Source organism: Triturus cristatus, chromosome 4_1 (genome assembly GCF_964204655.1).
Source record: "Triturus cristatus chromosome 4_1, aTriCri1.1, whole genome shotgun sequence".
Lineage (NCBI taxonomy): Eukaryota > Metazoa > Chordata > Amphibia > Caudata > Salamandridae > Triturus > Triturus cristatus.
In genome coordinates this window covers 1,203,707,705-1,203,727,389 of record NC_140585.1, presented here as the reverse complement: position 1 = coordinate 1,203,727,389, position 19,685 = coordinate 1,203,707,705, and the positions used below count along the sequence as shown (strand labels likewise).

General features: G+C 47.5%; 1 protein-coding gene and 1 long non-coding RNA gene across 3 annotated transcripts in view; one reads left to right on the top strand and one right to left on the bottom strand.

Annotated features, from left to right (window-relative positions):
• LOC146856396 (uncharacterized) overlaps positions 1–13,865 on the bottom strand; it is a 31,294-nt gene extending 17,429 nt beyond the window's left edge. The window contains exons 1-2 of the long non-coding RNA XR_014981475.1: positions 13,821–13,865; positions 6,894–6,945 (exon numbers count right to left, since the gene is read on the bottom strand). This is a non-coding gene — a long non-coding RNA (uncharacterized LOC146856396). The remainder of the gene's footprint in view (positions 1–6,893; positions 6,946–13,820) is intronic.
• Positions 13,866–16,907: 3,042 nt separating this feature from the next.
• Positions 16,908–19,685, top strand: part of LOC146856394 (retinol dehydrogenase 7-like) — a 107,754-nt gene continuing 104,976 nt past the window's right edge. Inside the window, exon 1 of one of the 2 annotated variants that reach the window (XM_085654519.1) lies at positions 16,908–16,982. The gene's annotated coding sequence lies outside the window, so the exon portion shown is untranslated. The remainder of the gene's footprint in view (positions 16,983–19,685) is intronic. The other variant, XM_085654521.1, reaches the window with a different exon arrangement.

Sequence of the window (19,685 nt, the reverse complement as noted above, 5' to 3'; positions counted from 1 at the left end):
ATGTGTTACAACGTCTGATTTCTATATGTGGCTGAAACAATGTTAATTCATACCCTGTAAGTCGCGCTATAGTCAAGTGTTGTGTTTGCGTTCTATTTACAAGAACCTCTACTGCATGTGGTACTTGAACTGTCAATGGATGTCCTAACACTATGGCATCGCTTTGTCTGATTGCTAAAGCTGTTGCTGCCACTGATTTCAGGCATGCAGGCAAAGCCTGGGCTACGGGATCTAATGTACTAGAAAAATAAGCACATGGTTTGTGTGATCCTGCTTGTTCCTGTGTGAGTACTGACAAGGCAGTACCTTCGCGTTCTGTAACAAAGAGTGTAAACTGTTTATTGTAACATGGTGTTGCTAAAACAGGTGCTTGGCATAAGGCTTTCTTTAAGCTTTCAAAAGCTTGTGTATGTTCCTGAGTCCAAGGGAGAACAGTCGATGTGGCTGCCTCCTGCGTTGTCAACTGAATGAGTGGTTTTGCTAGAAATGCATACTGAGGGATCCACTGCCTACAATATGAAGTGAGGCCTATGAAAGCCCGCACCTCCTTTTGTGTCTTGGGTATTGGCATGTTAGCTATTAACTGAATGCGGTCGGGTGTAAGCTGCCTTCCCTCCTTGGACAGCGAGTGTCCAAGATAAACAACTCGCTGGACACAGAATTGCAGCTTAGAAGGGGACACCTTGTGCCCCTTTTCGGCTAGAAATTGTAAAACTGTCAGTGATGCTTTCTCACATTCGGGTTCGCTTCTAGCGGTGATCAGCAGATCATCGACATATTGAAGCAAGGCAGTGTTAACTGGCATGTGGATACTGTCGAGTTCTCGTTTCAGTGCTTGGCTATAGATGCTGGGGCTTTCTGTAAATCCTTGAGGTGCGCGTGAGAATTTAAAGCTACGTCCATTTAAACTAAATCCGAACAAGTATTGGCTTTCCGGATCTATTGGGACGCTGAAAAAGGCATTCTTGAGATCAATTACAGTAAAGAATGTTGCTTCGGAATCAATAGCTGTCAGTAATGACGAGATATCTGGGACCACAGGGAATTGTGGCACAATGCATTTGTTTAATTCGCGCAGATCAATAACCAATCGATATACTGGCGGGGCCTTAGGATCTGTTCGTTTAAGAATCGGAATTATCGGGGAATTACATACATTGGAGTCTGTTTCCACAACCACTCCCTGGGCAATGAGCTCGTCAATGATTTGCAGTAAAGCCACTACAGCATCTGGTGGTAACTTGTATTGTCGCATTCGTGGTAGTACCACTCCTGCCTTTAGTGTAACTCGATATGGTGTAATATTCATGCAACCAACATCAGTAGGGCCTTGTGCCCATAGATGTGTAGGTAAAGTCTGCAATCGGGGATCCATGTCTCTAGACACATAGTGACCTTTAAAATCACGTAAAAACAATCTTACTCCTTCCGGAGAACAACATATTATAGCTCCTAGAGCTTTCAGTGTTTTTATACCTAACAAGTTTTCTGGACATGATTTAGTAAGCAATAAATCCGTAGTTCGGGTCAAAGGTCCTATCGTAAGTGGAAGAGGCTGTGATACTTCATTAACAATAGGTTTTCCTGAAAAACCAAGGGAAATATTCTGTGAGCCTGAGAGGGGTGCCCCTGGAACTTCACTACGTTTTATGGTTGTTCGACTTGCCCCTGTATCGAGTAAAAATGTTCTATCTTGGCCTAATTACTGGATCTTGGCGTTGAACCTCCCTGGCAGGCGGTCTATGTGGGGCGGGATAGCATACTCGGGAGCGGCATCATCTAAATATGAGGAAAGAAAAACATCTTCTGCTGTTCTAGGATGCCCCTTAGGATGTATTTTTATTGGAAACAATGGGGGTGGCAAGTCTTTTGGTATTTCCGGAGTAGCCTTAGGTAATCCCTCGGCCAGGAGGGGATACATACCATTCATAAGGGCATTTCTTTGTCTGTCTATTTGTTCTGATTTCACTCGTGTACCTTCTTCAATTAATAGATTTTCTCGGACTCTATTTGAATTCTCTTTATTTTTCTCTTCCTGTCGGAGTGCTTTTTCTGTACGTCTATGAGATTCTTTACGCCATAACTCAACGGCGTCTTTCTGTGACTGTCTGACTTTCCTTTTCCATAACTCTTCCTCTACTTTCATGATGCACTCTGCATCCCAGGTCCCAGCTGCGGGCCACCTCTGACTTTCTGGTAATTCCTTGGTGTAGTCTACCCATAAATCAAGAAACAATATAGCGTCTAAGCCATGTTTATGATACATGAAGTACCCTGGAGTGTCCCTAGGAGGAATAGGAACGGCTTCTTCGAGTACCCCTTTTCTAGTTGTGATCTGTCTTAATTTCGAAAAGAGCGGCATATTGAGAACTGATCTGATACTTGATCTTGAACAAACTTAATACAAATAAACACAATAATGAACAGTCATTCATACCACAATATGCAGAACGTTTTTAAAACATTTAACATTTAACATTTAACTGAGCAACAATGATGATGACGATCTAAAGAAAACTTAATCACTAAACATAATACTCGACATTATCTGAATTATTCTGAATTTATATACTTGATATACTAGATATACTGCTAAACAGTACAGATACACTGCTGAAACAGTGCAGACCGGATTTGTGTACCCAAACCCGTCTTGACCGGCACAACCTATGTGCACGTCAGAACGCCTCCCCAGTAATGGTACTCACCGGGTAGCTCGGAACGGAAGGCCTCGGAACGGAACTGAACTGGACCGGACTGGACTGGACTCGACTCGGGACTTCGGAAACTGGACTCGACTCGGGACTTCGGAAACCGGTGGGCCTCTGTATACCTCGGATCTTGCTCTCTCAGCTAGGCTCTGGTCGGGATACTTCGCACTTCTCACCGCCTCGTCTGGGTGTTGATCGCAGCCTCAGTCGCCCCCGCTTGACCGGAGGGAGATACAGGAAATCCTGCTGGTACGCGTTATTGTCCGTCCAGCTGTGGCAGGAGACCGGGCCTGCAACGCACCGCCGGCGCGTGAGATGAGAAAGTGTCCCTATTCGGGCGCCATTCATGTGGTAAATAATTTAATTACCGGGACTTAATTTGATACAGAAACATAATAAAAAATAGCTCAGTAAATAAGAGGCAGAATCCGTGGTATTAGAGGTTCGGAATGGGCTTTATTCCAATGGTCGATTCGAATCGGTTGCTCCAAGTTCCATCACCACGAAGGTTCAGGAAGTGAAGTACATACATTATTGATAATTAATCACTTTTATACAATAGGCATTACAGTGAAGCAAATGCGAGAGGCGTAACAATTGATAGTGTGGATAATACATTCATGCGTAGCCAAAAATAGGCGTAACTGGGTGTGATTAAAGAACGTCATCAGATGTGATATCATAATAGGGTGGTTACATGAAAGAATTTCGCAATGTCAGCAGAAATACTTGGCAGAAATGCGCGCGCAGCCGCATGACGTGTGATTGACGTGTAACTAGGGGGTGAAGGGGACTTGACATTTAGCTCTACATGTGGCGACAGAAGTCTGGAGGGTCAAGTCAACCTAATCCCAAATCATATCTAACATCCTATGTTTAAAGAACTATGTTATCCAAAAGAGAGGTCTCTTAGAGTAGAATCTTATTCTATACTGACTATACTGACTGTTAGTGCGTGTACAAGCGTCTAAGTGTCTACACTAGATGCGTGGGTAGAAATCTTCCATAGTAATAGGGCTATGAATTACTTGCATAAAGACAGAGAAGCCGAGCCTTTGCTCGGTAGCTGGAAGAATGTTTACTTGAGCTACTAGACAGGAATGCATTGGGCAGGGAACGGAGCAGATAATTTCGAAGGTGAAATACAGTTTTTGGCAGGGAACAGGCTGATGTCAGGCTTCGTGAGCCGCGCAGGGAATGAGACAAAGTTCATGGTCACAGATGCAGGCTCAGACTGGAGCTTTCAGAGGCAGAAGGCAAGAGAAGCTTGATGACAGAATCAGGGCCTACTTGCCGGGACTGTAAAATGGCATAAGTGAACCATATAAAGCCGGTGGCCTTTCATACTTGGGAATGGAATATCCGGCCTATTCATGGCGGATCTGAAAGAGGACATGTTGACGGTGGACGCACATGTGTTTGCGTCTTCATAACTGGAACTGGAGGGAACATACATGTACTTGTGATTCATACATGAAACCGTTGGGGTCCAAGATAGGGGACATAACTGATCAGAAAAATCCATATTTCCACAGTCCAGGAGTCCGGATGTTTGATTTTTGTCTCGGCGGCAGAGGGTCGATTGCCACACGGTCCGGAGTGGTTTCCCGGGGGCCCGTTCCAGATGTCGCGGCCCCCGCTCTGCTACGACCAAGAGCGAGCTCCCTCAGTCACCAGGCGCCATCTCGAGGCGCGATCACCTGGGGAGAATAAAGCCGATAACACGGCAATGCAGCAGCCAGGTGCGACGGCGCCCACAGCGGCAGACGCTCCCAATCTTCCGATGTCAGGAGTTGGCCCTTTCTGCTGGTTTTGTGGGGATTGAAGCACCACGCTAGGTTGTTGAGCGGGAGGCTTCCACAGAGCATAAGCTCCGAGCAGCCATGATGGAGCTAGCTCCTCCCTGAGAATCCATTGCGTCGTGGTAGGAGGTGGCCCTCTAGCCCAGCGCATAGATACCCCACGTTTTGCTATTAGTAATCCCATATCAATCAAGTGTCTTTTTCCGTAAACGCTTAGAATAACCTAGCAGAGCCAGCAAGGGGTCTGGATTCAGAGACTCACCTGTGATATCGCTAAGTTTTTGGAATATTGCTATCCAGTAGTTGGCTATGTCGAGACACAGCCATGCCAGGTGACTGAAACCTGTAGGATCCGCGCCACATCTTTCACATCTTGCTGTGTCCCTGAGTCCATATCTGTGTAAACTGAGCGGGGTGTAATATACCCTATTGAGAAATTTAAAATGTATGTCGATGATGTCCGTTCAGGGAGACATGTTGTGTGGCTTCGCAACAATAACGCCAAATATCATCAACCAATGTGACCCCTAAATCAGTTTGCCACTCCAGCCTGGCTTTAATGAAATAATTATTCCGGTAATCTTGACTAGATTGTAAATATTGGAGACTACCTTACGGGGGGACTCCGCTCGCAGCAGTAAGGAGAAAGGGGCAACTTCTGGCGGTTCCAACATTTCTTCTCCAAGGATGTCGCGGAGCGCATGTCTGATCACCGGCAACCATAGACAACATTCAATAGGTGTGTGGGGGGGAATACAAAATAGAGGCCGCCTGCCGTTTCAGTAAATTATGCCATGCATGTGTGGTGGCATTTATAGAGTCTAGGGTACCTGCACACCTAGATGGCACACGGAAGAGGAGTGCAGACGGGGGGGGGGTTCACAGCAGGGACCCTCTCTATATGTAAATGTGGAGGAGGGGATTGTTGATGCAGCCAGTAGAAGGCATGCAAGCACTGCGCCGCTCGATAATAGAGTTCCAGATCTGGGGCATCAAGTCCATTCATTGAGTAGGGGAGTGTGAGAATATCTCACTTGACCTGGGGCTGTTTACCGGCCCAGGCCAATCGAACCAGGAGGGACTTGATACATATAAAAAAAGAAGCTGGGAGGATCATCGATATGTTTAAAAACAAGAACAGGAACCTAGCTAAGACCACCATTTTCATTAAGGAGATACGACCAAGAAGGGATAATAAGAGGGGCACCCATTTATTGACATCATCTTCTAGCTTGGTGACTGCACCTGCCATAATTCGCGTTGAATACTGTTTTGGAATTCGGGTGTATCTGAATGATCAAGTAGCGCACAGAGTCAATGGACCAGTGCTAGGGAAATTCTAGCTCAATCAGCTTCATGGCCGCGGTAAGGGGAAAAATGGTGGAGCAGTTGATACGGAGACCAGAGAATTCGCCATATCGCACCACTTCCCTCAAAACTGGGGATAGGTTGATCTCTGGATCTCTTATGTATAGGAGAGTGTCGTCAGCATAAGTAGAAATTATTAAGTTGAACCTGGGGAAAAGTATCCTCTATAGCTGTGATATGCCCTGAGGGAGCTTGCCAAGGGCTCGGCCACGATGGCGTGAAGGAGTGGCGATAGCGGGCCCCCTTGACGGGTACCTCTGGAGATTTTAAAAGGAGAGGTGATCAGGTTACCCACCCTGACCCTAGCAGTCAGGGAATTATATAGGACAGACACCAGCTGGGAAAAGAGGTCGCCAACATCCATCTGCCTTAAAACCAGCATCATTAATCTCCACTCTACCGAATCAAAGGCCTTTTTGGCATCTAAAAATATCACTGCGGCCTTAATCTCTGGTTTAGTGTGTTGGATAGCGCCAAATACTGTACACAGGTTATGTGTCAGGGTGCACCCTGGCACAAATCCTGCCTGTTCAGGACTGACCAGTGTCAGCACCAATGGGGCTAAGCAGTAGGCTAAGACTTTGGCAAATAATTTGGTGTCGACATTCAGCAATGACAATAGTCTATATGATGAGCATTCATCGGGAGGCTTGCACGGCTTCAGGAGGGTGACTAGCAGAGCTTCCCGCATAGACGGGGGCATCACTCCTTCCTCTCTTTCCCATTTCCTCGAACAGGGTGATCAAGTGGGGGACAAGAAGCTCTTTGAACTCCTTATAGAACTCACTGAGCACTACACTAAGTCAATGACGAATATAGTCAACGCCACCATGCAACTAAAACTGAAAAGAATATTAGAGAAAGATAAAAATCCATGGTTCAATGAAACAATGAATGAAGATAGGCAGAAACTGAGACTTGCAGAAAACGTTCTCCTGTGTTTGATTTAATAAACTATAATATTGTTGTAAGAAAGAGCTAGGGACCCCGCGGAAGGGAACCTCTGACTTACCTTTTTCCCCGCAGTTCCCCAGCTCCGACTCTGAATGCCGACGACACCACCCCTAGAAAGAAGAAAGACAAAGGGTTAATCATACAAAAATGGACTCTCCTTGCCCTGCATAGGAAGAAGGCGGGCTTACCTTGACCTGGGACCAATCCGGGAGCCTAAACCGAGGAGAAAATGACGTCACCAACCCACAAGGGACTCACGAAAGCAGAGGGCGGAGTTGGAGAATCCTGGAAGATGCAGATCGATGGAGATGCTGGTGGAAATGGAGGAAAAACTGACTGGAGAAGCCTGCCCGAATGAAGCAGAGGAGGAAGACGCCCAAGATCCAGAGAACTGGAGTGAGGAGTAGTGGACGCCCATGGGGGATGCATATATGCCACCGCAACTCAGGAGAGTTGCAGCATTTGCGGTACGTACTCCGGACGGGGATGGAGTCAAAGTGAGGGTCAGGTTGAATGTGGGTCTGATTACGTGGTGTATGTCGCAATAAGGAGTGCGGTGAGAGCGCAGTTGATTTGAAGAAGTTTACTTGTTTTTTGGGGCTATTCTTATATGCTGTATTCTGAGTCCTTAGTTTTTGCGGCATGCCTATTCATTAGTACCCAGAGAATAGGGTAACACATTATCCTTGACTGGTGACTGAAAATGTTATAAGCAATAGCAAACAGAGGGACAAGAAACAGTCTTAAGAAGTGAAAAAGTCTGGCCACAATTATAATTTGATCACAATCTTTTTTCTTATATTTTCATTTTCGCTTTACCTCGTTTCCTTTGGGAGAGGGGGGGGAAGAAAGAGAAACCTAAGGAAACACAGGTACTAAAGCTACCAACCCAACTGGTGGGGACCTCATACCTCTATTTCACCGTTCGCAGGCGAGGACATAGTCACCTGTTTGCTGCTGTGGAGTTCTCTGATCCTTGGAGGAGCTGTGGGGGTATCGGGACTTTTCGCGCTTCCTTGCCTGAAAGGCTGTCACCCGACGCTGGGACTGCGAGGCCCAGGGTGCTCGTGGACATCGCACCTGGCGCCTCTTCCCGGCCCCTCCCCTCATTAACTCTCTTTGAAAGCGCCTCACGGCCCCCGCTTCGCGGGAGCCGTTCGCAGGCGAGGACATAGTCACCTGTTTGCTGCTGTGGAGTTCTCTGATCCTTGGAGGAGCTGTGGGGGTATCGGGACTTTTCGCGCTTCCTTGCCTGAAAGGCTGTCACCCGACGCTGGGACTGCGAGGCCCAGGGTGCTCGTGGACATCGCACCTGGCGCCTCTTCCCGGCCCCTCCTTCTCCTCCTACTAAAGCCACGCCCTCCATCGCGCGAGCGGGACGCGCGCGGGTCGCAGTCCGGGGCGAAGACCGGGCAAAGAGCGGGCCGTTTGAGGCCGTTCGAGTACGGACGAGGGAGGGCGTGGGGCACCTCAGTCTGCCTGTAATCCACTACATACCAGGTGCTGTCGGTGACATTATGACCACGAGAGAAACCAGGAGCAAGAGTGCTATGGCGACGGGAAGGCCAACAGGTACATTGGATACGTACTTTGCTAAAGCTGGGTCCCTTCTTGTGGATGAGATTTCCATTCTTGAAAGACGTATCTCCCAAGAAATAGATTGGGTGAGGAGATCCTCCCTGGGACCCATCGCACATGCTGCCACCCCCGCCAAGCCACCAAGTCTCGTAACACTTCCGGCAGGGGGTGAAGCGGGGCTGCCTGCTCTTCTAGACCTATCTGATACTAACTGCTCCATTACCTCCTCCATTGACTGTGAAAATTCTGAGCATGCAGAGCTTAGCATCCTACCTCTCCCAAACTGCAAGGGCCCCTTAACACACACCACTGCTGAGGCAGCTGTCACTGAGCAGTCTACAAGCAAGACCCAGCCCACACACCGGGAGAAGGAGGGAGCAATCCCGAAAACGGATAAAAGGGCCAACAAAACTAGGGGGGGTATTTCTAAAGCTACTAAAGTTAACCCTAGAGTTAGGGGAACTAAACAGGACATAGCTAGCAAAGGGCCGGCCTCATCCCGCAAACACGAAGCCATCCATCAACACACCCCGGAAAAAAATCCTCCTAGCAAACAAAACGCTGCAGGGATGTTTGATAGTATGTTCTCTGATTTACGCACTCTTCTGAGGGAACTGCTTAATCCCCTAGAAGACCGTCTGGCCAACATTGAAATCTGCCTAACAGACTTGCGCAAGGGACTATTAGGTTTAGTATCAGACCAAAGAGCAGGTATGCATGCAGTAGGTGGGCACTCTAGAGGGGTTCCCAATGTACCTAACTTACCTTCAGATTCCATCATCGCGTCCCCCCTACCTCCGACAGCCACCTTATTGGAAAATGTGCAGCCGGCTCCTTTGCTAAAACCTGCCTCTGCACTACCCGTCACAGGATCTTCCAATAGGCTGAATTTATCTGGTACGGCCTCTGGCATTAATCAGGTAAAATCACCAAATGACGTAAGGAACCCCAAAGATAGGCAAGACAGTCTACAAGATCGGCGCAAAGTGGTTAATTTGCCTCCCGAGGCTGCTGCCTATTCTGTTGTCTTGAAGGGAGTACCCCCGTTTGAGGGAACCGCGCTGGAACCATACGACGCTTTACATAACAAGGTTATTAGTTGGCTTAACACTCACAGGCCACTTCCACCCAATATTAGGGGAGAAATTCTCATGGTCAGAAGAGTCCCTTGGATCGGCCACACCGATAAGAAATGTGTCGGTGATTGTATAATTGTAAATTTTAGGAACCCCAAAATTGTGTCCTATATTTGCAATTGGACCGGGAACAAAGGGTCTACATCTATTGAAGTGGTCCCCCTGTCATATTTTTATCCCAATACTTTTAAGCCAATTTTGACCATTGACAATGGTTGGACCCGGGTTGGACCGTCCACGGATGGCTGCAGAGTCAGGTCCACCCGTAATGCTTCATGCACAAACTTTGGTAACCTTTTTCATCCCAATAGATACAGCTGTCTTGAACAGACGGATTGACTCTCTAAGGGTCAGGGGCATGGCGTATGTGAAATAGATATCGCCATTCAAGAATATGGCGCCCCCCAACGGGTGAATTTGACATCTATTAACCCCCACGGTGAAGAAACTGAATCATCTAAAACTAAATTTGTCTTGGGTGGTACTAATAATAAGTTAAAATTGCCAGTTCCAACGCAGCATAAATCAGACCCGAAGGAACCATCTACTGTGGAAACATTCCTGCCCAGTCTTACGACTGTACTATTGGATGTTGCTCCGCTCAAAAGTGCTGGAAGTGTCCCTGACCCGCTTGACATCCCTTTAAAGGTTCTCTCCTGGAATGTCGCTGGCATTGCAAATAAACTTGACACGAGCGACTGGGAGTCCCTGATAGCTAACAGCGACATTTGCCTCTTTCAAGAGACTTGGGCAAGGGAGCCACTATCTAGAGTGGGGTATGCTGTGTTCGAAATCAACGCGACTTGGTCAGGAAGAGGGAGGCCCTCCGGAGGGTTGGCGATCTGGGTGGCTAGTCACATTGGGTGTAATGCGGAGTGTTTACCGACGCATTCGCAGGACATCCAGTGCGTTCTACTCAGGTGGCCTAACGCTTCGAGCCTAGCAATAATCAATGTATACTCCCGTCCCACCAAGCTGGCCATGGAATCTCCCACACTTGACGATCTTACCAGCTTCCTGGCCACCCTCCCTAATGACTCTAAGATAGTCCTGGGAGGCGACTTGAATTGCCACTTTGAGCCCTTAGAAGGCCTTAAGGAAGGAGCCCTCGTTGCGGAAGACGACCTCTGGGGCGTACCGCGTTGTCAATCGCCATACGTCAAAATCTGGTCGCCCCTAGTAGTACAAATTCTGTCCTTAACGCTAAATTTTTCTTTAAGGGCATGCAATGGCCGCAGTACCTCAGATACACCCTCTGCATGTACTTTTAACAGGGTGAACCAAGAATCTAGGTTAGACTACATCTTTGTAGATATTAGTCTTTGGCCTATGGTTCAGGATTTTAGAATAATACCAAGAACGGACAGTGATCATAACGCACTTGTAATGTTTATGGCGCACCCTAAAGGTGCTGATCGATCACTTGCCGCTAAGCCCAGCAAAGACCCCGGGAACTTGACAATTAGTTCCAATAGACGCAGGATCAAATGGGGGAAATTGGCGAGCTCCGAAGAGTCCCTAAGCAAGATTTTTCGGCTAGCACTCCCGAAGCTAATAGAAACGGACAATTTAATTTCACAGCCAAGAAATTTGGAATTCAACAAGAAATTAGCCCACATACATGAGGAACTGGTGGCCCTTTTAGGTGAGGTCTTTTACCCAGTGTTACCCCTAAGGAAAAATACAACTCGAACTTCAACCTGGTACAATGCATCTTGTAAAAAGGCTAAGTCCGAACTCCTGAAGGGCGTCAAAAAAGGATCGGACAAGAGCAAACTTGCTGAGCTAAGACGAATCTACAAGAAAACAATGGCAGCGGCACGAGCCGAATGGGATTGGAATAAATGGCAGGATCTAACATCAGCACTGGAAGCGAAAGATCTGAGGAAATTTTGGTCCCTGGTAAATACTGGTATGCCAGACCCCAAAGCTGCAATTGAGCCAAATATTGCAGCATCTATATGGGAGGCCCATTTCGGCCAATTATACCAGGAACCACCCCAAACTGATGGTGGGAGGGACATGGTCTCTACTGTTGCTCCTGCCTTAGTACCAGCCCTAGAATTTACTCCTTCCGAGGTGGTCAATGTCATTCTAGCCCTTTCGAGGGGGAAGGCCCCTGGTCTTGACAGGTTGCCTGGCGATCTTTTTCGCTCATACGCAGACATATGGGGTCCTTATCTCCTTACACTCTTTAACGCTATTTTGGGTGGGATGGAGATTCCTTGTACTTGGCTGGGGGCTGAGATAGTGCCCATTTTCAAAAAGGGTTCGCCTCTGCTCCCAGCCAACTACAGGCCAATAAGCCTCATAGATGTCCCCCAGAAAATTTACTCGCGCCTACTCCTAAACCACCTTATGGAGTGGATGGAGGAAAACAAAATTCTCAGCCCTCTACAAGCTGGCTTCCGGAAAAACACTTCCACCATGGATCAGATCTTCCGCCTCGTACTCCTATATTGGAAAACTGTGACCATTGAGAGGGGAAGGCTGTACATGGTGTTCGTGGACCTGAAGTCAGCTTTTGACCTGGTCCCCAGGAAGAAACTATGGGAGACACTAACGGGGCTGGGACTTCCACCCCATCTTTTAAATGCCATTACTAGGCTCCATGAAAACAACTTTGCACAGGTCAGGTATGGAAGGACGGGTGCGCTGACATCTAAATTCCCAGTTCGTAGAGGGGTCAGACAGGGTTGTGTCCTTGCCCCGACCCTGTTCTGCCTCTACGTTAACAATGTAATTGCATATCTTGACAAGGTTCATGATAATGACGCCCCGTCTTTGGCCGGCAGGAGGGTACCGGCCATTATGTTCGCGGACGATACCCTCCTGCTGTCCAAATCCCCGATGGGGATACAACGGATTTTAGATGGCTTTGGCCTTTTCTGTAGCCAACATGGCTTGGAAATAAACACAGGGAAGACCAAATTTATGATATTCAACCCCTCAGCCAAAACTAGACCTAACCCATCCCTGAGCTCAGTTACACTGGAGAGAGTAAAAACCTTTCAGTACCTAGGGGTAACGCTGCATGAGAACCTATCATGGGAACCTCACGTAGCAATCAGTCGTATGAAACTTGCACAACTGTCTGGGGGAATTTTGAAGGTAGCAAATTCCTCCACCTACAAACCAATTAGCCCGGCAGTTGTAATGTACAAGTCACAAGCTAAAGCAGCCGCATCCTACGGTGGAGAACTCTGGGGCTACAAGGCGGGTACAGGAATTATTAATGCAGAAAACAATTTTTTAAGGCGTCTCCTGGCCCTCCCCCGAGGCACACCCCTTCTTCCTCTAAGAATGGATATGGGTTTACCCTCTATAAAAGAGGACCTGGAACTTATGCCATTAAGGTTCTGGCATAGGCTCTGGTCCACTGTTGAGCTTCTACACTATAGGCAAGAGCTTGTACATGTTATGAATCTGAACTCCTGCGACAAAATTACCTGGCTAGCCTCGATAAAGAAAGAACTCTATAGGCTGGGACTCCCCGAACTATGGGACTCGCCAGAGCAAGGTTGCCTTGGGGTCTCCCGCAAACGCCTTGTGGGTATATATAGGGAACAACGTTATGCCTCCCTGGTCTCGGCATCTAACAAAGGGTCCTTGACTGACCGATTTTTGACTTTCAAGGACCATTATCAGTTTGAGGGATTTATGGACATTATTTTTCCCATCCTATCTAGAAAATTGTTTATACAATGGAGGCTAGGGACTCTCCCTATTAAAACTTTTACCCACAACTGGACAATAAAGAATGATAAAATTTGTCCAGGGTGCTGCAACCATGATGAGGTAGAAACCCACATTTTGTTCTTTTGCCCAGCTTACAATAGACCAAGAAGATACTGGCTAGTCCCACTATGCAGAAATCTGGGCATTAGGAGTCATCAGCAGGTGTACAGAATACTGAAAACGAACACTGATCCGCATATAGTGTTTGCAGTTGCAAAATTTTTAACGGCTATGTGGCATATAAGGTCTAACATAAATAAGAACTGTGTTGTTTAATGAATTCCATTTTCTAGATGCCCGTAACATTTGTACATTGATTTTACTGCTTTTATCATGCTTGTATTTTTAGTGATGTTTTAAATGTATTGTGTGATTCTATCTTTTATGGCCTAATCGGCCGAAATAAAGAAATTTTGGATTGGATTGGATCTATTTCACAAACCCTAAGCTCGGGTTTTGATCTCTTTCAATCACTCCAGAGTGTGGTGAAGGATATTATCCTAAAGCTAGCTAGAAAAAAACAAGATACTTACCGCCACCTTCTTCTTTTTCCTGAGCCTCCATGGTAACACCCTTCTGGAAGAAGAAGACGACCTAAAAGAAAAGAAGAAGGGAAGAATTACCCTAAGGGAAAAATACCTATACTCTTGTTGACAACGACTATGTGTCCACCCCCGTCCCCCAAATAAAGTACGTCAAAATTGAGAAGCCCATTAAGTCTCCTTGTTTCTTTTCCTGCCCATCCCTACCGCAGTTGTTGATGTATGATAGGAACCCAGGCCACCCAAAGAGTGCACATAACAACTGACTTGACTCTTTAGTTCACTATTGGCGTTGTTGTCAGGGTATGGAGAAGAATTAATGTTTCTAAAGTCATGTTTGAAAACTATCTGTTTTAAAATAATACTTCTCAATGCACTGATATAATGAATTGAACTAAGGTGAAAATGTTCTATGTGTTAACTAAATACACTTTTTGAATTTTGAAGAGACTATCATGTTTTTACTCTTTTGGTGAAGATGTGTTTAAAAAGGAAGGTGTTTCTAAATTAAAGCGGTGCATAACTCCCTATTTACATCCTTTCTTGAACGCCAGTTAACCTTGAAATAAAAGCTTGACTGTCTATTTAATTTTTTTTTATTGTTAGTGCTGAGTGGAGTAAACAGCAGCCCAGTGCTCCTGTTGACCAGGGGGCCGCATGCGACCCCCGGGCCTTACTTTGAGTATCAGGGCTCTAGTCTAGACCATCCTGCTGTCCCAGGTACGTGGATCACGCCAGTGATTTCCTGTATGTGGCCTGGAGATGCCCCCATGTCAGAGATTGGAGTGGGCAGAATCGGAGGAGCAAGATGTGCCCCTACTTTTTTGATGTGTGCAAAACCGTTGTCCTACTTTTTGTAAACAGTCAACCGTCCCGGGACAGTTAATCCTGATAGTCTGAATGCTTTGGCTGAAGAGCCATTCAATGAGTGCCCTGTGCTGTGAATCCAAAGTAGGGCAGACAGCCTTAATCAGCTTTCCTGCCAGGGTGCCTGCTTGCCTGACAGAAATGTAAATGAGCACTATGCGTTAATCTGCAAATGTAAAGGAGGTTTGGGAGCCAGTACTGGTTTAATTGATCGAATCACTGGAATCTTAGTGAAGACAAAGATTTTTCTCTTTTTGAGTCGTAGCGCAAAGAGATAACAACTGATCTGTGAAGTGCGGTCTTTAGTGCTTACTACCCTGAGGAGGCCCAAAACACAAGACTCGATTAAGGACGCAACAGCCTTCTGACACATTTGTTAAATTACAAACTAACACATCCAAGCATGGTAGACATTTTACGGCATAGGAAATTGCCCAGTGCCCCCATCTTTCAAGAGGGCCTCTTGTGAAAGTGAAGTTTCTCAGTATTTCACCTCTGTCTAGTCTATTAGAACCCGGACCCCCCCCATCTCGCCCCTGCTCCACCCAATGTACCCACAAAGCAACCCCACTCAAGGTGTGGGAAAAACAGGCCATGTTTAATACAACAAAATCTTCACAAACATGACAATCAAAATATCATTTGACAATTTTTAGGCCATGAATTTAAAGCATCACACATTTAAATCCTAGTGTTCAGAATTCACAGCCTAATTATTCTTCTTGACCATAATACCCTCCAGCACCAAGGGGCCTCCAGGCTCGCATCCCCGCCGTTTGAGAACCACGCAAGGCGCAACCCACCTGCGTCCATGAGTGGTGAGCCCCCAAGCCCTTGGTCCTTGTCCGTGTATTTCCGGGGGGCCCACCCCTCGCCACCAGGCTGTTCAAGGAGGCTCGTGTGACCTGTCGCCCTTGCCTCCCCAGCAGCCGGTGTCCCCATTCTCCCTGCAGAGAGCTTACCATCTCTCCCCTCAGTGCTGGCCTCAGGAGTATGCCAGCAGGCCTCCCGTTGTCTTAAAATCACAACCCTGTGACCTCTATTCCGCAAACCCCCTAGCCCCAACTAACAGGCCGAAACCCTAAACTCAAGGGACGGGTGGGTGGGAGATTCCTAAAGTAGTCGTCGTCCGAGCAGGAAGAGAGGATGAGTGGAGGAGAGAAGCGGGCCTAAATAGCCCCTATGCCCCACCTCCACTCATCCCTGCCGGAAGTGCACGTTCCCCCAACGTTGTGTGACCCGGAAGGACACTGCTGACCGGCAACCAATCAGGTTCCCGGCCAAGCCGACGCCCCCAAGGGGGTGTGTCTCAGGGGCGGGGGGAGCCGGGTCCTAAGAGCGCGCTTCCCGATGGTCGCGCTTGGCATTCTATTTCTCTCTCTCTAAACCTCTACCCTTGACTCTGTCTCTCTACCCAGTGTGATCTTAAGGAATTTTGACTGTTGTGTGCACCTGTTAAAGGTTAACATATCATTTCTTATTGTTTGGCATCACCGAGGTCATGAATTATCATGATGTTGCATTGAGCCTTACTGGATATAGTTTTGAATTAATATTATTTTGAATTAATGTTATTTTTTTTACAGAGTTTTATATAGCGCGAACTTGACCCGAGGGTATCAGGTATCAGAGCACTTTACATGAGCACCAGTTGCTTTACATGCATGCACCAGCTGCTTTACATGCATTTTTTTTTAAGCATGGGGAGATTAAGTGATTTGCCCAGAACCACAGGATCTTGAGTGGCCTTGCCAAGCCTCCAACCCGGTTCCCCAGCTTCGAGGTCAACCGCCCTAGCCGTTAGGCCAACTCTTCTCCCCTGAATTATGATGTGAGGTTCTTTGAGGCCTCCTTACCTTCCACACCCCTTACATTAATGTAATTGACTTTGGAAGCCCAGCAGACTTAACTGCAGCATTACCGACCCCATGGCTTTGATGATTTACAATACTGAGTCTCTGCACCTTGCATATGGGATTGTCTTACATCTTCATGTATTTCGAAACTGCTCTGTTTTGTTGCAAAAAATCCCCAATAACCATTTGAAAACATTGATTTTATAGGTTTGATGTTTTCTTTCATCAAGTGTTGGCCTCCACCAGGGTTCCAAAAGGCAGAGAGCAATAAGGCCGGCCCTCTAGAATCGGCGCCAACCTGGAGCACCTCCAAGCCTGAGCAAAGTACATCGCCCTGTAAATATCACCCGCAGGCAGCGTGTTCTGGGAGAGAGATCCGAGCCGTCGGAGGGAGACAGGACTGCTTGACGAAGCGAGCGCCTCTGAAGAGGTATTGCCATTAAAAGCGCGCGCAACCCCTGTCGTCGCTGCAGTTTCGGACCAACATTCAGTTTGTGTTACACTAACTAGTAGTTTGTTTGAGCCGCGCGCCAGCGCGAGACCCGCTCGGGTAAGCATGGGCGTAGGAAGCTGTGGGGGACGCGGGGGATATATCCCCCCAGATTTTGGAGTGGGGGGACATGGGGGACAAGGGTGTGGGGACGAGGGGACAAAAGACTGTCCCCTCTCCCTCGTGTGATAATCGCAGGGCCATTAGCGCGAAAGCGCTATGTATAATGGCCCTGCACTTGTGACCTGCCTCCAGTTACCGGTGATCATGCATGCAACGCCCATAGCTCCCCCCGTCGGCTCTTCCCTTCCATTTTCTCTGCACGGGGCTCGCATTGGTCGCCTGTGCCGGGGATAGGGGTTTCGTCAAGGGCCTGGTCGCATGCTGTATGTATTTTTAATGAATTTACACGGCATAGCAGACTGTCGGGAAACAAAAGTTTAATGAAACGTAATTATTAACCTGATGGAGCCTAAAACCAGCGGTCGAACTGGGCGGGATCTGAAGGACGCGACGTGGGCATCATTTTTTATTAAAGAAAAACTGTTCCCTTACTTTTTGTGGTAAGAGTAATACAACCTTCCCAGGACGTTTAATGCCGACAATTGTAATGTTTCAGCGGAGTCTCCTTTGCTGTGAAACCGAGGGAGACAAATGCAAAAAGAACTATTGATGGACAGAATGCAGAACAATGTCATACATTCGCCCCAGTACAGAGATCTGGGCCTAAATCCATGGTTTTTTTGCTCACCATGCCGTTCCAGTTTGGACCCAGCTATAGGAAAATCAGTCTTGACCCTGTGCCCCATGGGAATAGTCCAGCCCGAACTGCCAGGCCAGGTCCTTCCTGGACTCGAAACAAGCATCCTAGGACCGGTTTGGGGGTTTCACCCCTCTTCGGCCAGGATAGCTTGATTCCAGTGGCATGGAGAGCACGTCTTCAGCCAGGATAGCTTGATTCCAGTGGCATGGAGAGCACAAGGGAGACGCAGACAGCCAAACATGCTGCCTTGCTAGGGTGTCTGCTGCCTGAAAGAATGTATATGTGCGCACCTGGTCAATCTGCAGATGTAAAGGGTGCTTGGAAGTCGGTATTGGCTTCAATTAACAGAATCTCTTAAAGCTTCCTCATGAGACATTTTTATTCTTTTAGAGTGGTATTGCAAGGGACTTACCATCTGAGCTGTGAAGTGTGTGCTTTTAAAAGACTGTTATAAAAAAAATACACTACATACAATCTGGGTATTACTAAAATATATGTATTGGAAGCACTTTTTTACATAAAACCTTTTTGCACATTTTATAGCAGTCTATCTTACAATGTGTGTAATGCAGGCTTAAAATATTGATTTATCTCTGCACAGTGCTTTCTGTCACAGACTGACCTTGTAGCATTAAACACAGAGAAATCATTATTCTGTACACCACCACCCAGGTTTCAAATCTGTGGTACTCTGGTTACACACAGACCTCTGCAGTGCATTAACTAATAGAGGTTTCATAATGTACGATACTGCATTATTATATATGTACTTACTTGAAGGTGAAAGACCGAAAAAAGTAACAATATTTTTTGGGCCTTGACTCCGCCCCCTGCTCACTCGACCCTGCCCCTATTGTGCAAAGCATTGCAGTGCCCATAATTTTTTTAATGCACTTTGACTCCTGCCTAAATAAAACACCTACAAAAAGTATCAAAATGTATCAGTCCAGGTGCTTTTATTTAAATTTAAACAAATCACAGCGCTAGACAAGAATAATGCACAGGTGAGATGTGGAGTAATGGCAGGCAGTCAGAGTTCATTGATGATTTTATGCAGGAATATTATTGTTTCTAGTGAAGAGTACTCCGAGGCTGAATTCAGGCTTGCACAGTGACGACAGGAGTGAGTGTAAACAGGAAAGGGGAACTCACCTGGGTAAACGAGGAGGCCGTTTCCTAAGCAGCCGCGATAGCCACTGAAACCTGGCCGAAGCGGAGGAACCGCACGAATCCAGTGGAACCAGCGGCAGTGGGCTGCGGCCCACACATCCCAGCCGCGAGTCGGCTGGTGACGATCGCCGAGTTGGTTGCAACACACAGCATCTGGAGTGAGACACGGCCACCGCCGCTGAGCTTGGACCTGTGGGGGGGGCAGCAAAAAGTGCCGGTGAACTGACAGCAGCACTCTGCCGGTAGCGGTAAGCAGTGAGCCCCGGCCTGGAAGGGTCCAGCGGAAGCAGCGGGAGCTCCCGCCTACCATTGGAGACCCGCAATCCTTGCTCCGGCTGCACTGGGCATGGTCTCCACGCACAGAGAAGTGCCAGGCGGGGGGCAACACGTGTGGTGAGCCAGAGATCCCCATTATAGAAAAGCTGCAGGGCCCTCGTTGCCTGTGTGGGTGGAAACGGGAAGGCAGTGACAAAGTGAATAGTGGTTACCGGCGGTCACTGCTTGGGGCTCCTGCCATTGCTCCTGCCTCCTTCTAGCTGGTCCAGGAGGACTACCAGTACCATCATCCTTAGCGTGGACGCGCTGTAAAAGAGGGACGCCCGGGCCGGGCTGGGTCTAACCTCTTTCATCTGCATCTGACTAGGAGCTCAAACTGTCGCGAGTCCGCTGATTTCCACCTCTGCAAGGTGTGAGGCGGGATTTCCGAGTGA